Raw genomic sequence first — 22051 nt, forward strand, 5'->3', positions numbered from 1 at the left:
AACACCTACTCATTCAAGGGTTTTTCTTAATTTTTTTACTATTTTCTACATTGTAGAATAATAGTGAAGACATCAGAACTATGAAATAACACATATGGAATAATGTAGTCATCAAAAAGTATTAAACAAATCAAAAATGTATTTGAGTTTTGAGATTCTTCAAATAGCCACCCTTTGCCTTGATGACAGCTTTGCACACTCTTGGCATTCTCTCAACCAGCCTCACCTGGAATGCTTTTCCAACCGTCTTGAAGGAGTTCCCACATATGCTGAGCACTTGTTGGCTGCTTTTCCTTCACTCTGAGTTCCGACTCATCCCAAACCATCTCAATTTGGTTGAGGTCAGTGGATTGTGGAGGCCAGGTCATCTGATGCAGCACTCCATCACTCTCCTTCTTGGTAAAATAGCCCTTACACAGCCTGGAGGTGTGTTGGGTCATTGTCCTGTTGAAAAACAAATGATAGTCCCACTAAGCCCAAACCAGATGGGATGCCGTATCGCTGCAGAATGCTGTGGTAGCCATGCTGGTTAAGTGTGCCTTGAATTTGATACACTGCCGATTTTGCAGGTTTTCCTACTTACAAAGCATGTAGAGGTCTGTAATTGTTATCATAGGTACACTTCAACTGTGAGAGACGGAATCTAAAACAAAAATCCAGAAAATCACATTGTATGTATAAACACTTAGGTTGGAGTCATTAAAACTTGTTTTTCAACCACTCCACAAATTTCTTGTTAACAAACGATAGTTTTAGCAACTCAGTTAGGACATCTACTTTGTGCATGACACAAGTAATTTTTCCAACAATTGTTTACAGACAGATTATTTCACGTATAATTCACTGTATCACAATTCCAGTGGGTCAGAAGTTTACATACACTAAGTTGACTGTGCCTTTAAACAGCTTGGAAAATTCCAGAAAATGATGTCATGGCTTTAGAAGCTTCTGATAGGCTAATTGACATCATTTGAGTAAATTGGAGGTGTACCTGTGGATGTATTTCAAGGCCTACCTTAAAACTCAGTGCCTCTTTGCTTGACATCATGGGAAAATCAAAAGAAATCAGCCAAGACCTCAGAAAAAAAATGGTAGACCTCCACAGGTCTGGTTCATCCTTGGGAGCAATTTCCAAATGTCTGAAGGTACCACTTTCATTGTACAAACAATAGTACGCAAGTATAAACACCATGGGACCACGCAGCCGTCACACCGCTCAGGAAGGAGACGCGTTCTGTCTCCTAGAGATTAACATACTTTGGTGCGAAAAGTAGAAATCAATCCCAGAACAACAGCAAGGACCTTGTGAAGATGCTGGAGGAAACAGGTACAAAAGTATCTATATCCACATTAAAACAAGTCCTATATCGACATAACCTGAAAGGCCGGTCAGCAAGGAAGAAGCCACTGCTCCAAAACTGCACATGGGGACAAAGATCGTACTTTTTGGAGAACTGTCCTCTGGTCTGATGAAACAAAAATATAACTGTTTGGCCTTAATGACCATCGTTATGTTTGGAGGAAAAAGGGAGTTGCTTGCAAGCCAAAGAACATCCTTCCCAACCGTGAAGCACGGGGGTGGCAGCATCATGCTGTGGGGGTGCTTTGCTGCAGGAGGGACTGGTGCACTTCACAAAATAGATGGCATCACGAGGAAGGAAAAGTATGTAGATATATTGAAGCAACATATCAAGACATCAGACAGTCAGGAAGTTAAAGATTTGTTGCAAATGGGTCTTCCAAATGGACAATGACCCAAGCATACTTCCAAAGTTGTGGCAAAATGGCTTAAGGACAACAAAGTCAAGGTATTGGAGTGGCCATCACAAAGCCCTGACCTCAATCCTACAGAAAATGTGTGGGCAGAACTGGAGGCCTACAAACCTGACTCAGTTACCCCAGCTCTGTCAGGAGGAATGGGCCAAAATTCACCCAACTTATTGTGTGAAGCTTGTGGAAGGCTACACAAAACGTTTGACCCAAGTTAAACAATTTAAAGGCAATGTTACCAAATACTCATTGAGTGTATGTAAACTTCTGACCCACTGGGAATGTGATGAAAGAAATAAAAGCTGAAATAAATCATTCTCTCTACTATTATTCTGACATTTCACATTCTTAAAATAAAGTGGTGATCCTAACTGACCTAAAACAGGGAATTTTTACTAGGATTAAATGTCAGGAATTGTGAAAAACTGAGTTTAAATGTATTTGGCTAAGGTGTATGTAAACTTACAACTTCAACTGTTGAAAAAGTATATGTTTTGAATCTGGTGTCATTTTGTGTACCAGTTCATAAACCATATGCCATGAAATTGGAACATCTAGAATCTCTTACCAACTATTTTGCAATATATATGGCACAACTGTCAGTTTTTTGGTCCTTAAATGAAACTGGCATACTTTTTTATTTATCACAATTAACTTTAACCAATGTTGGTCTTTAATGAAGGGCCGACAGACAAATTCCTTTACTTTTTCCCCCTTCCACTTGACTCTTCCATTTTTGCGATAATGCTGCAATTAGTTGGTTGTAATTTTGGGTAGAGCAGAGATTTCCATATATTTGTGTTAGCTGCATAACTCCACCAGTCCTATTTATGAAATAATTTACCTTTTTTTTTTGTTTATTCCCAAAATAAATAAAAAACATTTATTGATTATTATATTTGAAATTAACCATAATATTTGTTGTATTATTTGTTTTGTCTTTTCTGGTGGATTAAACTGAAATTGCAACCAACTTTCTACGGCTTGTTTTTAAAATAGTGATATTTTGGAGATTATTTCATTTTCAAATAACCAAAGTGAGAGGTTGTAATCTGAATAAAGGGAAAAATACCATTCTTGAACATGGGGTTAGACATTCTTACTAATCTGCTAGAGAACCAGTTGGGATTTAAGCATAACTTTTGTATGACTGAAGCCTTTAGTGAGAGGTCTAACGCTTTAATATTTAATAATTTATTGTATAAATAGGCCTGTTTAATTTTGTCTGGCCATTCCAAATAAATGGAATATTGTTTGCTCTTATCTACTTTTTTTTTAGTCGCATCGTAGGCAAGGCCATAAGCAAATAGGTCAACTGAGACATGACTAAAGATTTAATCAGGGTGATTTTTCCACAAATAGACAGGTCTTAAAGTGGGGAAAAAAAGTATTTAGTCAGCCACCAATTGTGCATGTTCTCCCACTTAAAAAGATGAGAGAGGCCTGTAATTTTCATCATAGGTACACGTCAACTATGACAGACAAAATGAGAAAGAAGAATCCTGAAAATCACATTGTAGGATTTTTTATGAATGTATTTGCAAATTATGGTGGAAAATAAGTATTTGGTCAATAACAAAAGTTTCTCAATACTTTGTTATATACCCTTTGTTGGCAATGACACAGGTCAAACGTTTTCTGTAAGTCTTCACAAGGTTTTCACACACTGTTGCTGGTATTTTGGCCCATTCCTCCATGCAGATCTCCTCTAGAGCAGTGATGTTTTGGGGCTGTCGCTGGGCAACACGGACTTTCAACTCCCTCCAAAGATTTTCTATGGGGTTGAGATCTGGAGACTGGCTAGGCCACTCCAGGACCTTGAAATGCTTCTTACGAAGCCACTCCTTCGTTGCCCGGGCGGTGTGTTTGGGATCATTGTCATGCTGAAAGACCCAGCCACATTTCATCTTCAATGCCTTTGCTGATGGAAGGAGGTTTTCATTCAAAATCTCACAATACATGGCCCCATTCATTCTTTCCTTTACACGGATCAGTCGTCCTGGTCCCTTTGCAGAAAAACAGCCCCAAAGCATGATATTTCCACCCCCATGCTTCACAGTAGGTATGGTGTTCTTTGGATGCAACTCAGCATTCTTTGTCCTCCAAACACGACGAGTTGAGTTTTTACCACAAAGTTCTATTTTGGTTTCATCTGACCATATGACATTCTCCCAATCCTCTTCTGGATCATCCAAATGCACTCTAGCAAACTTCAGACGGGCCTGGACATGTACTGGCTTAAGCAGGGGGACACGTCTGGCACTGCAGGATTTGAGTCCCTGGCGGCGTAGTGTGTTACTGATGGTAGGCTTTGTTACTTTGGTCCCAGCTCTCTGCAGGTCATTCACTAGGTCCCCCCGTGTGGTTCTGGGATTTTTGCTCACCGTTCTTGTGATCATTTTGACCCCACGGGGTGAGATCTTGCGTGGAGCCCCAGATAGAGGGAGATTATCAGTGGTCTTGTATGTCTTCTATTTCCTAATAATTGCTCCCACAGTTGATTTCTTCAAACCAAGCTGCTTACCTTTTGCAGATTCAGTCTTCCCAGCCTGGTGCAGGTCTACAATTTTGTTTCTGGTGTCCTTTGACAGCTCTTTGGTCTTGGCCATAGTGGAGTTTGGAGTGTGACTGTTTGAGGTTGTGGACAGGTATCTTTTATACTGATAACAAGTTCAAACAGGTGCCATTAATACAGGAAATGAGTGGAGGACAGAGGAGCCTCTTAAAGAAGAGGTTACAGGTCTGTGAGAGCCAGAAATCTTGCTTGTTTGTAGGTGACCAAATACTTATTTTCCACCATAATTTGCAAATAAATTCATAAAAAATCCTACAATGTGATTTTCTGGAGAAAAAAATTCTCTATTTGTCTGTCATAGTTGACGTGTACCTATGATGAAAATTACAGGCCTCTCTCATCTTTTTAAGTGGGAGAACTTGCACAATTGGTGGCTGACTGAATACTTTTTTTCCCCCACTGTATTGGCAAACAATTATTGTGATTCATCCTATATTGTCCCTAACATTATTACCCCATCGCAACAGATGTGGGATACATTCACACACACACTCATACACACTCCCCACCCTTCCCCCACAATCAACCACAAGCTCAGATGTTCAACAGTTCCCATCCCTGAGCCGAACTCAAGAAAATAATTGATGTGTGAATGAATATACAGTTGTAGCTGTTTGAGAAGGCAGGCAAAATTGAGCAAGAATGGGGAGATTTAATTAACCAATGTCAAGTCCTAGCTGATGGAGCACAGATACAACCCCTTCCCCTGAAACACACCCACGCTGGTCCCCCGTTGTGACCATTTTCCCCAGCATCTCTGTCAGACCTTTGATTATTTTGTGCCACCAGGGCCACAATAATGTGCCCCCTCTCTGATTGTCCGAGTGTGACCCCCTACCCATGGGTTACTGCAGCCAGTGTTGCCAGCACTGCCACTAACTGGGTGGGAGCACCCCACCGGAACTCCCACAGGCTAGGTGCAAGGTCGTCAAGGTTCTCATTAGCAGCTTTGAGAAATTCCTGGTATATTACACTCACCCTTCCAGGGGCTTTGGCTTTGTAGGACAAACCCTGCCAGGCAGGCTCAGACTCTTGAGGGGGTAGGGCTGCTTTAGTGGGTCTCTGACCGTATTTATCTTTCTGTCTTGGCTGTGTATAGCCTACTTACAATAGGCCTATAAAACAGATAAGGACTTCTCCTTAGTGTGTGGGTCACTCAGGTTGGTGTCTAGGGTACAGGGTTGGAGACCGTTCCATCATGATAGCACAATAAATGAACTAACTACACTACCAGTCAAAAGTTTGGACACACCTACTTATTCAAGGGTCTATCTTTATTTGTACAATTTTTTACATTGTAGAATAATAGTGAGGACATCAAAACTATGAAATAACACATATGGAATCATGTAGTAACCAAAAAAGTGTTAAACAAATCAAAATATATTTTAGATTCTTCAAAGTAGCCACCCTTTACCTTGATGACAGCTTTGCACAGTCTTGGCATTCTCTCAACCAGCTTCATGAGGTAGTCACCTGGAATGCATTTCAATTAACAGGTGTGCCTTCGTAAAAGTTAATTTGTGGAATTTCTTTCCTTGTTAATGCGTTTGAGCCAATCAGTTGTGTTGTGACAAGGTAGGGGTGGTATACAGAGATAGCCCTATTTGGTAAAAGACCAAGTCCATATTATTGCAAGAACAGCTCAAATAAGCAAAGAGAAACGACAGTCCATCATTACTTTAAGACATGAAGGTCAGTCAATACGTAACATTTCAAGAACTTTGAAAGTTTCTCCAAGTGCAGTCGTAAAAACCTTCAAGCGCTATAATGAAACTGGCTCTCATGAGGACCGCCACAGGAATGGAAGACCCAGAGTTGCCTCTGCTGCAGAGGATAAGTTAATTAGAGTTACCAGCCTCAGAAATTGCAGCCCAAATAAATGCTTCACAGAGTTCAAGTAACAGGAACATCTCAACATCAACTGTTCAGAGGAGACTGTGTGAATCGGGCCTTCATGGTCGAATTGCTGCAAAGAAACCACTACTAAAGGACACCAATAATAAGAAGAGACTTGTTTGGGCCAAGAAAATCGAGCAATGGACATTAGACCAGTAGAAATGTGTCCTTTGTTCTGGAGTCCAAATTGGAGATTTATGGTTCCAACCTCTGTGTCTTTTTTTTTTTTTTTTTTTTTTTTTTTTTGGGGGGGGGAGGGAATGGATCAGCTTAATATTGCAGATAGATTGTATCTTCTATCAATGTAATTGTCTGCATCACTTCCAATCCCCCATGTTTTTTTTAAATATATATACTACCCATTATTACTTTTCAAACCCACCATCATTTCCCTACTTGGAGTAAATTAGTGAACAACAATGCCCAGGCCTCTACTTCCGGTCTATACTTACTATCTACACCTTATGGACAGAGTTAATTTTACAATAATTATATTATATATATATATATATATATATATATATATATATATATATATATATATATATATATATATATATATATATACAGTGAGGGAAAAAAGTATTTGATCCCCTGCTGATTTTGTACGTTTGCCCACTGACAAAGAAATGATCAGTCTATAATTTTAATGGTAGGTTTATTGGAACAGTGAGAAACAGAATAACAACAAACAAATCCAGAAAAACGCATGTCAAAAATTTTATAAATTGATTTGCATTTTAATGAGGGAAATAAGTATTTGACCCCTCTGCAACACATGACTTAGTACTTGGTGGCAAAACCCTTGTTGGCAATCACAGAGGTCAGACGTTTCTTGTAGTTGGCCACCAGGTTTGCACACATCTCAGGATGGATTTTGTCCCACTCCTCTTTGCAGATATTCTCCAAGTCATTAAGGTTTCAAGGCTGACTTTTGGCAACTCGAACCTTCAGCTCCCTCCACAGATTTTCTATGGAATTAAGGTCTGGAGACTGGCTAGGCCACTCCAGGACCTTAATGTGCTTCTTCTTGAGCCACTCCTTTGTTGCCTTGGCCGTGTGTTTTGGGTCATTGTCATGCTGGAATACCCATCCACGACCCATTTTCAATGCCCTGGCTGAGGGAAGGAGGTTCTCACCCAAGATTTGACAGTACATGGCCCCGTCCATCGTCCCTTTGATACAGTGAAGTTGTCCTGTCCCCTTAGCAGAAAAACACCCCAAAAGCATAATGTTTCCACCTCCATGTTTGACGGTGGGGATGGTGTTCTTGGAGTCATAGGCAGCATTCCTCCTCCTCCAAACACGGCGAGTTGAGTTGATGCCAAAGAGCTTGATTTTGGTCTCATCTGACCACAACACTTTCACCCAGTTCTCCTCCGAATCATTCAGATGTTTATTGGCAAACTTCAGACGGGCCTGTATATGTGCTTTCTTGAGCAGGAGGACCTTGCGGGCGCTGCAGGATTTCAGTCCTTCATGGCCTAGTGTGTTACCAATTATTTTCTTGGTGACTATGGTCCCAGCTGCCTTGAGATCATTGACAAGATCCTCCCGTGAAGTTCTGGGCTGATTCCTCACCGTTCTCATGATCATTGCAACTCCACGAGGTGAGATCTTGCGTGGAGCCCCAGGCCGAGGGAGATTGACAGTTATTTTGTGTTTCTTCCATTTGCGAATAATCGCACCAACTGTTGTCACCTTCTCACCAAGCTGCTTGGCGATGGTCTTGTAGCCCATTCCAGCCTTGTGTAGGTCTACAATCTTGTCCCTGACATCCTTGGAGAGCTCTTTGGTCTTGGCCATGATGGAGAGTTTGGAATCTGATTGATTTATTGCTTCTGTGGACAGGTGTCTTTTATACAGGTAACAAGCTGAGATTAGGAGCACTCCCTTTAAGAGTGTGCTCCTAATATCAGCTCGTTACCTGTATAAAAGACATCTGGGAGCCAGAAATATTTCTGATTGAGAGGGGGTCAAATACTTATTTCCCTCATTAAAATGCAAAACAATTTATAACATCTTTGACATGTGTTTTTCTAGATTTTGTTGTTGTTATTCTGTCTCTCACTGTTCAAATAAACCTACCATTAAAATTATAGACTGATCATTTCTTTGTCAGTGGGCAAACATACAAAATCAGCAGGGGATCAAATACTTTTTTCCCTCACTGTATATGTTGTTGTTTTTTTTGTTTTTTTTTTCTCCTGAACTTCTTCTACTCTCAACCTCTCCGATCATTTTCATGATGATATCCGGTTTGCTTCTATATGCCATATCTTTCTAACTGTGCTCTTTCCCAAAAGCTCCCAACATACAACCTATATACTTATTATGGACACAGTATGCTTACATTATTAGCTATCTTTGTTATTATTTGTTGTTATTTGTTATTAGTCCCATCCTTCAACTCTATTCAATACCTCCCATCTATCTCTTAACACCATCCATATAGGATTTCTATTTGCCATATATATTTCAACCGTACTGTGATGTTTTACAAAAGTTCTGAACCTTTCCATTCTCATTGCTTCTACAGATTGTGAATTAAAAATAAACATTTTTGCTAAAAGTATTATTATATTATTGATTGATTGACTATGACTTTTCAGATCACCCAGTAATGCTATCTGCAAGGTTAGCTCCAGGTAAATATTGCAATCCTTTAGCCATTCCTGGACCTGTGTCCAAAAACAAGCTACAAATGGACAGAACCAAAACAAATGATCTAATGACTCTGTCTCTTCACAGCAAAATCTGCAGAGCTGGGAAGATTGTATCCCCCATATAAATAACATTCTATTGGTAGCAAGAATTGTATATAATAATTTAAATTGAAAGATTCTAATTTTTGAATCCGGTGTCGTTTTGCGTGTCAGTTCATAAACACTATGCCATGGGATCAGTATGTCAAAGATCTCTTCCCAACTATTTTGCAATCTATATGGGACGGCTGTCAATCCTTTGGTCCTTAAGTGAAACTGATATACTTTTTTATTTATCACAGTTTTCCTTAACCAATTATGTTCTTTAATGCAAGGCCGACAGACAAGTTCCTTACTTTCTCCCCCTTCCACTTTCCTCTTCCACTTTTGCGGTAAGGCTGCAATTATTTGGTTGTAATTTTGGGTAGAGCAGACATTTCCATATGTTTTCGCTAGCTGCATGTGCGACATAACTCCACCAGTCCTACCGATGATATCATTAACGAAGATTATACCTTTTTTAAACATTCTGTCAAAAAATAAAGTTTTTTTGTCAATTAGTATTTTTGAATTTAACCACCATATTTGTTGCATTATTTGTTCTGTCGTTTCTGGAGGATTAAATTGAAATTGCAACCAACTTTCTATGGCTTGTTTTAGAAATAGTGATATTTGGGAGATTGTTTCCTTTTCAAATAACTGAAAGTGAGAGGTTGTAATCTGAATAAAGGGAAAAAGGCCTTTCTTGAACATTGGGTGAGACAATCTTACTAATTTGCTTGAGAACCAGTTCGGATTTAAGTATAACTTTTGTATGACTGAAGCTTTTAGTGATAGGTCTAATGCTTTAATATTTAATAATTTCTGTCCTCCGAATTCATATTCATTATATAAATATGCCCTTTTAATTTTGTCTGGCTTGCCGTTCCAAATAAAATTGATTTTTTTTTTTCTCATATAATTTAAAAAACTGTTCGCTAGGCGTAGGCAAGACCATAAGCAAATAGGTAAACTGGGATAATACTAAAGAGTTAATCAGGGTGATTTTTCCACAAATTGACAGGTATTTTCCTTTCCATGGTAGTAAGATCTTATCTATTTTTGCTAACTTTCTATTAAAATGTATTGAAGTGAGATCATGTATTTCCTTTGGGACATGTATTCCGAGTATATCCACATCACCATCAGACCATTTTATTGGTAAACTACATGGTAATGTAAAATTTATATTTTTTAGTGATCCAATACGTAATATAGTACATTTGTCATAATTTGGTTGTAATCCAGAGAGGTTAGAAAATGTATCTAGATCCTCTATGAGGCTGTGGAGGGATTCTAGTTGTGGACTTAAAAGAAAACATGAATCATCAGCGTACAATGACACCTTTGTTTTTAAGCCCTTTATTTCTAATCCTCTGATATTATTATTGGATCTGATTTTAATAGCTAACATCTCGATGGCCACAATAAATAGATATGCCGATAGTGGACAACCTTGTTTCACTCCTCTTGACAGTTTAAAACTTTCTGAGAAATAGCCATTATTTTCTATTTTACACCTAGGGTTACTATACATGATTTTGACCCATTTTATAAGAGATTCTCCTAAATTGAAATGCTCCAGGCATTTATATATAAACCCCAGTCGAACTTTATCAAATGCCTTTTCAAAGTCTGCTATGAATAGCAGGCCTGGTTTCCCATATTTTCCATAGTGTTCTATTGTCTTTGTGAAACGCGGTGTGGGTGAACGGATGATCTCCGCAAGTGTAGTTCCCACCGTAAAGCATGGAGGAGGAGGTGTTATGGTGTGGGGGTGCTTTGCTGGTGACACTGTCTGTGATTTATTTAGAATTCAAGGCACACTTAACCAGCATGGCTACCACAGCATTCTGCAGCGATATGCCATCCCATCTGGTTTGGGCTTAGTGGAACTATATTTTGTTTTTCAACAGGACAATGACCCAACACACCTCCAGGCTGTGTAAGGGCTATTTTACCAAGAAGGAGAGTGATGGAGTGCTGCATCAGATGACCTGGCCTCCACAATCCACTGACTTCAACAAAATTGAGATGGTTTGGAATGAGTCGGAACTCAGAGTGAAGGAAAAGCAGCCAACAAGTGCTCAGCATATGTGGGAACTCCTTCAAGACTGTTGGAAAAGCATTCCAGGTGAAGCTGGTTGAGAGAATGCCAAGAGTGTGTAAAGCTGCCATCAAGGCAAATGGTGGCTATTTGAAGAATCTAAATTATAAAATATATTTTGATTTGTTTAACACTTTTTAGGTTACTACATGATTCCATATGTGTTATTTCATAGTTTTGATGTCTTCAGCACTATTCTACAATTTAGAAAATAGTAAAAATAAAGAAAAACCCTTGAATGAGTAGGTGTGTCCAAACATTTGACCGGTACTGTATATTTATAATTTATTTGAATATGTACAGTGGGGAGAACAAGTATTTGATACACTGCCGATTTTGCAGGTTTTCCTACTTACAAAGCATGTAGAGGTCTGTCATTTTTATCATAGGTACACTTCAACTGTGAGAGATGGAATCTAAAACAAAAATCCAGAAAATCACATTGTATGATTTTAAAGTAATTAATTTGCATTTCATTGCATGACATAAGTATTTCATTACCTACCAACCAGTAAGAATTCCGGCTCTCACAGACCTGTTAGTTTTTCTTTAAGAAGCCCTCATGTTCTCCACTCATTACCTGTATTAACTGCACATGTTTGAACTCGTTACCTGTATAAAAGACACCAGTGCACACACTCAATCAAACAGACTCCAACCTCTCCACAATGGCCAAGACCAGAGAGCTGTGTAAGGACATCAGGGATACAATTGTAGACCTGCACAAGGCTGGGATGGGCTACAGGACAATAGGCAAGCAGCTTGGTGAGAAGGCAACAACTGTTGGTGCAATTATTAGAAAATGGAAGAAGTTCAAGATGACGGTCAATCACCCTCGCTCTGGGGCTCCATGCAAGATCTCACCTCGCGGGGCATCAATGATCATGAGGAAGGTGAGGGATCAGCCCAGAACTACACGGCAGGACCTGGTCAATGACCTGAAGAGAGCTGGGACCACAGTCTCAAATAAAACCATTAGTAACATACTACGCCGTCATGGATTAAAATCCTGCAGCGCACGCAAGGTCCCCCTGCTCAAGCCAGCGCATGTCCAGGCCTGTCTTAAGTTTGCCAATGACCATCTGGATGATCCAGAGGAGGAATGGGAGAAGGTCATGTGGTCTGATGAGACAAAAATAGAGCTTTTTGGTCTAAACTCCATTCGCCGTGTTTGGAGGAAGAAGAAGGATGAGTACAACCCCAAGAACACCATCCCAACCTTGAAGCATGGAGGTGGAAACATCATTCTTTGGGGATGCTTTTCTGCAAAGGGGACAGGACGACTGCACCATATTGAGGGGAGGATGGATGGGGCCATGTATCGCGAGATCTTGGCCAACAACCTCCTTCCCTCAGTAAGAGCATTGAAGATGGGTCGTGGATGGGACTTCCAGCATGACAACGACCCGAAACACACAGCCAGGGCAACTAAGGAGTGGCTCCGTAAGAAGCATCTCAAGGTCCTGGAGTGGCCTAGCCAGTCTCCAGACCTGAACCCAATAGAAAATCTTTGGAGGGAGCTGAAAGTCCGTATTGCCCAGCGACAGCCCCGAAACCTGAATGATCTGGAGAAGGTCTGTATGGAGGAGTGGGCCAAAATCCCTGCTGCAGTGTGTGCAAACCTGGTCAAGACCTACAGGAAACGTATGATCTCTGTAATTGCAAACAAAGGTTTCTGTACCAAATATTAAGTTCTGCTTTTCTGATGTATCAAATACTTATGTCATGCAATAAAATGCAAATTAATTACTTACAAATCATACAATGTGATTTTCTGGATTTTTGTTTTAGATTCCGTCTCTCACAGTTGAAGTGTACCTATGATAAAAATTACAGACCTCTACATGCTTTGTAAGTAGGAAAACCTTCAAAATCGGCAGTGTATCAAATACTTGTTCTCCCCACTGTATATCCCATATCTGCACAAAATTGAAAGCTCTCTCTGTCACAACTCCTGCTCCCAAAACACACATGGGCTCTGGCATTTGCAACCATTTTCCTTTTTCACTCACTTAACTCCACACTTTACCATACACAAACACACACCCCACCTTCCATCACAATACACCCACACATACCAACATACCGTGCCTTCTAAGTCCTCTGTGTGCTGTGTATTTATCTCTACCATGTTGATCCCTACCTATTTTCAGACTTTTAAGTACTGTTGTGTTCCATTTCCTTATATTTGAAGATGTATTATTTTAATAATGATCCTTATTTATATCACATTTCGGGAGAAGACCCAGATGCAGACAGTGTCGAAGTAACAAAAGTTTATTACAAAAACAGGGGGGCAGGCAAACGACAGGTCAAGGGCAGGCAGAGGTCAGTAATCCAGATCAGAGTCCAAAAGGTACAGAGCGGCAGGTAGTCTCAAGGTCAGGGCAGGCAGAGGTCAATAATCCAGGGTGGTGTGACTAGGTACAGAACGGCAGGCAGGCTCAGGGTCAGGGCAGGCAGAATGGTCAAAACTGGGAAAACTAGAAAACAGGAACTTGAGAAAGACAGGAGCAAGGGGAAAACCACTGGTAGGCGTGACGAAACAAAACGAACATTACTATTCACACATTACTATTCACACTTTACTATTCACACATTACTATTCCCACTTGCTTACTATGTGATCGATACACTGCTGTTTGTTGTCATTGCTTGCATAAAGGATGACAACCCAGCACTAAAGGCTGTTGAAGGGAGCTGGAGACCAGACCATTTTTAAATGTGCATTATTTACTTAATTCTGCAATTGTGTAATTCTGTGATTTTGCTGTGAGGTGACAGTTACTATCTATGTTACAAAGTACACACTCACACACACACACTCCCCTCTGAGGCTGGTGGAGAACAGAAGGGTTCCTGGCGTTTCTCTGCAATCCCTGGAGAAGAGAGCGAATCACAGCTGCCAGGAGACGGTTGCCCAGCTCATTAATCCCTCCCACGTCCTCACCATCCTGTCAAACATGCACAACAGGACTTAAAGATGGAATCCGTAGTAGGGGAAACAGCGTCACTGTCCACCCCACAGCCGTCGTTATTGTTTTGTTGACGAAGCGGAAGGTGAGGAACGTCGCCCAACGTGGTGAAAAAATGCATTACATATTCTGCTGTTTTATCACACGTGCAATGATGTCCACGAGCGAAAAAAACAGTGTTTGTTGTTTGCAGTGACTTCTTTGTTGTTGTAATATCACAAACGGCCGTGGCAGTTTAAACAGCATTCCAGCTTTAACCCCCACATACTCACTCTCCTACCATTGGTGAGCAGGAGACCCATGTTGGATTTCTGAAGGGCTATGGCTTTATTTGTAACCCTTGCTTATTGGGTAATACAAGTATATTCTAATATATTCTCTCTATATAATATTGGTTTAATTCCAACGATGAGCTATACAAGATGCATTCCCTCAATTACCATAAAATAGTGCATGTACTAGAGAGCAACATTAAATACATGTACATCTAATTTACATTTACATCTACATTTACATGTACATCTCATTTATATTTACATCTACATTTACATCAAATTTACATCTACATTTACATCTAATTTACATCTACATGTACATTTACATGTACATTTACATCAACATCTATATGTACATTTACATCAATGTCTACATTTACATTTTTGTCATTTAGCAGATGCTCTTATCCAGACCGACTTACAGTTAGTGCATTTATCTTAAGATAACTAGGTGAGACAACCACACGTCACAGTCGTGGTAAGTACATTTGTATGAATATAATTTATTTAGATAAAAGGCACCTTCACTGAAAAGCAGAGAGAGAGGCTAACGGAGGCTAACTGCACTCAAGCACTACATTTTCAGAGCAACCCAGATTCCCTGCCTCAGCCTGAGGCTCTCAGCTAGGCTATAGCTAGTCTGTCACAGTGAGCACTCAGAGTAGGACCTTGAAATATAGATTACTACAGAGCAGAGCCTTATTACACATACAGTATCTGAACCCACTACCACTCACATTACCATTGGTCCTTCATGTTAGCCCAGACCAAAGCACGGATTAGTGGGGTGACAGGCTCTTTGATTGGTTCCATGGTACACTTCTATTAACTGTCATCTCTAGTCATTCAAATCTAGATTCTGCATGGGCTACGGCAGACAAAAAACTAAGTTGGTCGCATATGTGTTTGTGCTGTCTTGCCAAGTCCTATGGTGGTTGTCAGGAGTCAGTTATACAGCACAAAGACATCTAGGACCTGGCTACCGAAATATGTATCTACCATATTTATCTACTATGAGGCAAGCTCACCAGACTTGTTTTGCCATCATCATTTATACCAATAAAAATACATTGAGTTATCTTGTTGCAGGTTCGTGGGAATAGTACGATTACTGCTCTTACTGGTTGGTATACCAGTAAGCTTACGATCTGTCTCTTAGCCTTCGTCAGAGCTATTTTCTTTTGAAGTAATGGTCAGTCTTACCAGTGCCAGCACCTCTCCTGAGTCCCCCGGCAGGTTGTTGCTCTCTAGATAGACCCCCCTCCTCCTGCAGACACTGACCCACCCCAAGCCATGGCTAGGACCAGACCCAGATGTAGATGACCCACCAGGACCACCCACAGTGCCCTGTCCACGTTCACGCTCTCTTCTCTGGGTGGGAGGTGTGGAGGTTGGAGGTTGGATGGATGGAGGACGGACAGAGGACGGACCTCACACCTGTCGGAATGAAACCAACAGGTATAGATAGAACATTTAGATCAATTACCCAGTAAGAGAAGGATAAAAAGATAAAACCAAAGCCAATAGGATGAATGAACGGAGGACAGAGCAAAATCACTCATGCTGGTATCACTGTGTCGTCTTCTCTTCTGGTGTAAGTCTGCAGGCGGAGATGGTCTCATTCCTGTGGAGCCCAGCTGCCCTAACGTGGATGATAGGTGCATATAGCTGGTCTTATATAACCCCCACACGCTCAGTGCTTCCTGGGCCTCAGGAGCCTCAGGAAATGGGTCACATGGACGGTCAGTGGGTCAGGGGACCAGGGAACCGCTGTAGTGACAGTGGTGTTGTTAGGCCACCACTTAATGTGATGGTGGCCCACAAGTCCATTTGGTGGGGAGGCAGATGTGCATTATGTGGCTCTGAGGGCACACGAACACACACACACACACACAAACACACACACACACACACGAACACACACACACACACACACACAAACACACACACACACACACAAACACACACACACACACACACACACACACACACACAGAAAGGAAATGTGCATTATGGGGCCTCGAAGGGCCTATACACCCTCTAACAGGGTTATTAAACAGATAAATCCTTTCAAATGGATTCACATCCATTCACAACTTACTTTCAGAATATTACCCAGTTGTCTACAGGAATATTCAGTTATAATAATAATAATTTGGTGGTGCTTATATTTGTCCTATTTCACACATGTACACATGTGTATTTTAGGTATGTGTGAATTGGAAATGTAATTTTCTTTACATATCCCAACTCCCCCTGAGAGACTGGGGTCACGGCCAGGAAAAATCAGCCTATAGCAGAGATACTGGATATAATGATGAGATGCTTGTGTGTCCGCACTAACAACGGGATTCGTGGTTCACAGAGCTGAACAGCGGGCCGTCAAGCTCCCGCCTATTTCTCTCTTTGGATTGGTGGATACATCTCGTTATTTGAATACTTTTTTAAATATTAGATGAGAGGTGTTGACGTCAACCCGCCTGTATTCAATGGAGAATGAGATGCTATGCTAGCCTCATGAATATGCATAGACCGTCTCGAATTTCAATAGGGACAACTCCGATATAAAGTGTTTTTTTTGTCAAAGTTGCCGGGATGTCAAGTGCATCAAACATATGTCAGTACACACGTAACAACCTAAACATTACGGAACTTCTGTTAGATCAAATAAGCCTCACGTATCAAAATAGCAATTCTTCACTTGCTTAATAATTAATGATCTGCTTAACGTGGGACAGATTTCGGGCAGAGTAAACCCTCTCTGCCTATACAGTAGGTATCACAATGAAAGGTGATGGACAGTAACAATTGAGCCTTCGCTAAGCCCCGCCCCAGAATTTCGGGAAACCAATCGCAGCACTCCAATGGACAGCAACTGTTCAACAGTGGGACCTATTTGTCATGTTCTTCCTACCCGGTGACTCTTTGTGAGGATGACTGACAGTGCTGATGGGATTATTTATCAGTGTGTGTGTGTGTGTATGTGTGTGTGGATAAAGTAATCCTTCTACCCCCCCCCCCCCCCCCCCTAAAAAATAACATTGTAAAGTGGTTATCCCACTGGCTATAAGGTGAATGGACCTATTTGTAAGTCGCTCTGGATAAGAGCGTCTGCTAAATGACGTAAATGTAATGTAAATGTGTGTGTGTATGTATGTGTGTGCACCACCCTCTGTAGCGCCATGCGATCGAGGGCGGTGCTATTGCCATACCAGGCAGTGATGCAGCCACAGGTTTGGGTTGCGACGGGATAACGGGCTGGCTAAAGCGCTGGCTGGCTGGCTGGCTGTCACACTCACTCACTTACTCACTCACTCACTCACTCACTCACTCAATCACTCACTCTCATAGCAGGCAGGGGCAGAACTATGACGCGGCACTCCTCCGACCTTGTCTATACTGTGATGGAAAGATAGGGAGGCCGAATAGTCCACACGTGGGCGCTTGTTCTCCGGTACAATGGCAGCTAGCGACGTGCCTCTTTCCACTGTTTTATGCTACAGCTGAGGTGCATTTAACAGTCGAAGCTCTGCTACAGAAAATACATACAAATAAAATTCTCCCTGCCATCCACACACACACTGATTAGGATTAGTACTCATCTTTGTGATCATTACAGTGATCTTTACTTAGCTGCTGAGTACGGTGGAAAGGAGAGGCCTGGAGGGGGCAGTGGCCCCCTTTGGACTCAGAGATATTTGCATTTTTTAACACCTGTAAATGCCATTTCCTGCAATCTGGAGCAAAACAAATACCTTATTAGTGTGTGGTGCCTGGCTTCAATTTGATAAAAAAAAAAAAAATATATATATATATATAATCATTATTACGTAGTGCCACAGCCAGTCCACAAGGTGGCGCAGCGACACTCTTGCATTCTTTGGGGAGAACTCTGCTGGTACATATTCATCTTTATAAGTATTTTTAGGAAAACTGCCATTTTATCTATCCTCTCTTCTAGCTCGAAATGAAAACACTTAAAACCTCAGATCCATATTGTTTTGTGTTAACAAAAGCCAACCTAAAACTCCTGGACTTGGTGTCCCTGGAGGATTTCAAAGGTCAAATAGATTAACAGATTGAGTCATGTAGCTGTTTCTGGTTGTCACCAGATGTCACTAGTCGGCGTTGCCTTATGTAAGGAAGCGTTTTGTTTTACTGAAGTAGTTTTGATACTGCAATGGCCCTGTAGTTTCACATACAGGGCCTAATGTTTTCTGACTTGTGTCGTGTACATGTTCTTTACTGCTAGTTATACTGACGTATCTTAGTCTGGTTGATGTCATATTCCTGTTTGTCTGAAACTGATGTGTTCATGCTGCTGTCATGGTCCAGGTCTCTATTGAAAAATTGACTTTTATCTCAATGAGACTAACCTGGTTAAATAAAAGTTAAATTAAAACATATTCAGAACATACCAGAACATACCAAAACATATCAACATACAATGGCAATTTTTGTATCTGTGCGTTGAACCATGCAGGCAATTCTATTTAACCAATATAACAGGAACAAAAGCCTACTGTCTCTCAGTGCTATATACAGTTCAGACTGTCTACAATTACAAAAAGCATATCCTTTCATCCTTTTGGATGTACCATTTATTGTAAATAAGGATAACTCTGCATACATTCTCTAAACAATGTTTTCTTCTATATGAACAGTTTTTACAAACATTTTAAGTATTCTTGAGATTTGTGTAGCTCAGTAGGCCTCCTGTAGCTCAATTGGTAGAGCATTGCGCTTGCAACGCCAGGGTTGTGGGTTCGATTCCCACGGGGGGCCAGTATGATAAAAAGTATGAAAAATGTATGCACTCACTAACTGTATGTCGCTCTGGATAAGAGCGTCTGCTAAATGACTAAAATGTAAATTTGTATACAGTACATCCCTCTTTCCAAGCCAAACCAGAGTGTGTTATCGCCATCTAGTGTCCACAAGACATTATGCAGGTTCTGGCATTTTAACGGAAATACCAAGACCAAACCCAGTCGATTCTCAAACTAAATTCATTTAATTAGTCTTTGACTTTTGTTGTTATTTACAATGGTAAAACAAATAAATAAAATCATGACAAAAAAATAATATCATCTGAACAACACCGATATTCTTTCATGCTATTACAAGATTGTCCAGCAATATCTAAATCACAACGTTGACTCTGCATGCTCATGGCCCTGTAGACACCAGGGACGTATATTCATTGTGTGTACAGGGCCGTATATATTCATTGTGTGTACAGGGCTGTATATTCATTGTGTGTACAGGGCTGTATATTCATTGTGTGTACAGGGCTCTTCTCATATCCATTCACTTCAGGGGTGATAGGGCCAGGAGTTTCTCTGGACCACGTAACCTGACCAGAGAAAACTCCAGGCCCTACATATATGTTTTAAACTGGGTCCTGAAACACTCTACGAATTATGTACCTTAACCTTCAGCAAACCTTCAGCAAACCTTCGGTAAACCTTCAGCAAACCTTCGGCAAACCTTCAGCAAACCTTCAGTAGCTCCAAAGTTAGTTTTCATCCTCTTCCTACCAACTCATTCTCTCTCTTTTTGAATTAAGCCATAAGGCACTTTTATGTAAATACAAACTGTAATAAATTATTATTTACAATCATCTTTCCCATCAGGGTTTCAAATTATTGAGGACATCTAGGGGGCTGCAGGGGGATATGTGAAGTACCTGAACAATGTGGTACTCAACCACAAATATAAACTTTGTTTATTTGGATCTAATATCTCCTACCATGAGCTGTGGCTGTTGATATTGTCGTTTCCTATGTTGAAGTTGTTTCCTTCAAGATCATCAAAAGTGATGGATTGTTATTGTGAATTCCTCAATGGCTGTTCCTCACAGCCGACCCGACACAAAACAAAACAAAAGCCTAAGCTCTCTAGAGGACACAGTCCTTGAAATAGCTACAACACAATAAATTCAACTGATCACAATGTTATGGCCATAGCAGTGAACAGGCAGAAGGCTGGGCGGTATTCATTAGGTACCAAATGGTCAATCTTCTCTAAATGGGAGCTGGTGTTGTCAGATTGTTTCATTCTAACGTTGTACCAACAGTAGTATTACAGTAACTAAAATTAAAATGCTAAACAATAATATATAAACATCATTTTTCTTTGCCCTTTTCGATCTTGCAGTACAGTAGTTAAGGCAAGAAGCAGTCAGAGTCATAGGCAGTGGCTTTGAAATAAGTGTGTGTTGATCTATTAGCCTATCAGAAAAGATCAGTGAATATTGATGCCTGTCAGTAGTAAAAGTCCATTTGAGTGTCAGTGCTCAGTCTATCTACAGTGGGCGAAAAAAGTATTTAGTCAGCCACCAATTGTGCAAGTTCTCCCACTTAAAAAGATGAGAGAGGCCTGTAATTTTCATCATAGGACAGACAAATTGAGAATTTTTTTTCCAGAAAATCACATTGTAGGATTTTTAATGAATTTATTTGCAAATTATGGTGGAAAATAAGTATTTGGTCACCTACAAACAAGCAAGATTTCTGGCTCTCACAGACCTGTAACTACTTCTTTAAGAGGCTCCTCTGTCCTCCACTCATTACCTGTATTAATGGCACCTGTTTGAACTTGTTATCAGTATAAAAGACACCTGTCCACAGCCTCAAACAGTCACACTCCAAACTCCACTATGGCCAAGACCAAAGAGCTGTCAAAGGACACCAGAAACAAAATTGTAGACCTGCACCAGGCTGGGAAGACTGAATCTGCAATAGGTAAGCAGCTTGGTTTGAAGAAATCAACTGTGGGAGCAATTATTAGGAAATGGAAGACATACAAGACCACTGATAATCTCCCTCGATCTGGGGCTCCACGCAAGATCTCACCCCGTGGGGTCAAAATGATCACAGGAACGGTGAGCAAAAATCCCAGAACCACACGGGGGGACCTAGTGAATGACCTGCAGAGAGCTGGGACCAAAGTAACAAAGCCTACCATCAGTAACACACTACGCCTCCAGGGACTCAAATCCTGCAGTGCCAGACGTGTCCCCCTGCTTAAGCCAGTACATGTCCAGGCCCGTCTGAAGTTTGCTAGAGTGCATTTGGATGATCCAGAAGAGGATTGGGAGAAAGTCATATGGTCAGATGAAACCAAAATATAACTTTTTCGTAAAAACTCAACTCGTCGTGTTTGGAGGACAAAGAATGCTGAGTTGCATCCAAAGAACACCATACCTACTGTGAAGCATGGGGGTGGAAACATCATGCTTTGGGGCTGTTTTTCTGCAAAGGGACCAGGACGACTGATCTGTGTAAAGGAAAGACTGAATGGGGCCATGTATCGTGAGATTTTGAGTGAAAACCTCCTTCCATCAGCAAGGGCATTGAAGATGAAACGTGGCTGGGTCTTTCAGCATGACAATGATCCCAAACACACCGCCCGGGCAACGGAGGAGTGGCTTCGTAAGAAGCATTTCAAGGTCCTGGAGTGGCCTAGCCAGTCTCCAGATCTCAACCCCATAGAAAATCTTTGGAGGGAGTTGAAAGTCTGTGTTGCCCAGCGACAGCCCCAAAACATAATAATAATAATAATAATATGCCATTTAGCAGACGCTTTTATCCAAAGCGACTTACAGTCATGCGTGCATACATTTTTTTTTGTGTATGTCACTGCTCTAGAGGAGATCTGCATGGAGGAATGGGCCAAAATACCAGCAACAGTGTGTGAAAACC

The sequence above is a fragment of the Coregonus lavaretus genome (genome assembly GCF_964263955.1).
Source record: "Coregonus lavaretus genome assembly, chromosome: 8".
NCBI classification, from domain to species: Eukaryota; Metazoa; Chordata; class Actinopteri; order Salmoniformes; family Salmonidae; genus Coregonus; species Coregonus lavaretus.